At 44.3% G+C, this 1,151-nt stretch overlaps 1 pseudogene; it reads right to left on the bottom strand.

Moving 5' to 3' along the window:
* Positions 1-229: 229 nt before the first annotated feature.
* LOC124034840 lies at positions 230-811 on the bottom strand (annotated as a pseudogene).
* Positions 812-1,151: the final 340 nt, after the last annotated feature.

Raw genomic sequence — 1,151 nt, 5'->3', positions numbered from 1 at the left:
ATCTTGATTTCTTAATCATCCTACTAGATGGAAACTATACAATATTTCTAATGCAGGAGTGGCGTTTCAATTATTTATTTTTTATTTAAAAAATAAAGTGGAAAACCCCTCAATTAGCACATGAAAATCACAAAATATTAAGACTGTTCACGTCTTACATTGTGTGTCTGCTTGAGAGAGAGAGCAAAAGAAGGAGTGAGGGCAAGAGAAAGGAGGAAGGAAAGGTGATTTATAGGTTACTGAAGAGTTCGTTCCTCTTGCTCCAGTCCATGGCAGGGTCCTTCATGGACGAGCGTTTCTGGTGAGCTCTCTCCTTGGCCTGGGCTAGAGACATGCTGAGGCTCGCATTAGGCTCCTTAACCGGAGGCACCCGGATCTCTGGTGGAGGGGTGCTGGCAGCGGATGTTGGTAGAGAGGCAGTGGAGGTGGTGCTGGATGTCGATGCACTGACAGACACCTTAGGCTGTACTGCTACCTTACCATCCAGCTCTTCTTCTTCTGCTCCTCCATTAGACACAGATTCAGGAAGAGGTCCTGTGAGGTGGGCCTCAGTAGGAATGACGTTGCAGCTGTTGAAGGAAGTTTCTGCTTCATGATCCATCACCAGTAGACTGTTCTCATCTCCTCCGGCCTTGACGGCTGCTACCACCTCACTGTGCTACATCCCTACTACCGACATACTGTTAACCTATACTATCTTGTCCTGCGGTTTGAGGCCAGCCTTGTCAGCAGGAGATTTCTAATCCATAGCTCTAACGTACTGGCCTGGTTTAGACTTCTCACTGACGAGGCCTTCTGCCTTCGAGTCCATTAGTGTGACAGAAATCAAGACAGACTGGATTCTAGCGTTCAACAACCATCCGAAGACCAAGAAAGAAATAGGCACGGTTCCAAACAAGCATAATTCAGTTTCTCTAAGAACACTATAGCTCTTCCAAGCAAGGTTGCCAACCTAACCTGGTAATTTAACACTTGTTTCAAAGCTCTCTATTCTGTCACCATTCAAGGTGATAAAACAACACATACAGTATGTGTGCTAATCAATTACTCTGATGACACCAATATATCATTATTATTATTATTATTATTATATCATCCCCTCCTGTAATATAGGCAAAGAGAATGATGTGCTGTAGTATGAGGATGTTCCC

Source organism: Oncorhynchus gorbuscha, linkage group LG05, assembly GCF_021184085.1.
Source record: "Oncorhynchus gorbuscha isolate QuinsamMale2020 ecotype Even-year linkage group LG05, OgorEven_v1.0, whole genome shotgun sequence".
Classification (NCBI taxonomy): Eukaryota; Metazoa; Chordata; class Actinopteri; order Salmoniformes; family Salmonidae; genus Oncorhynchus; species Oncorhynchus gorbuscha.
Note: the sequence above shows the minus strand (reverse complement) of the source record. Positions and strands in the feature narration are given on the sequence as shown.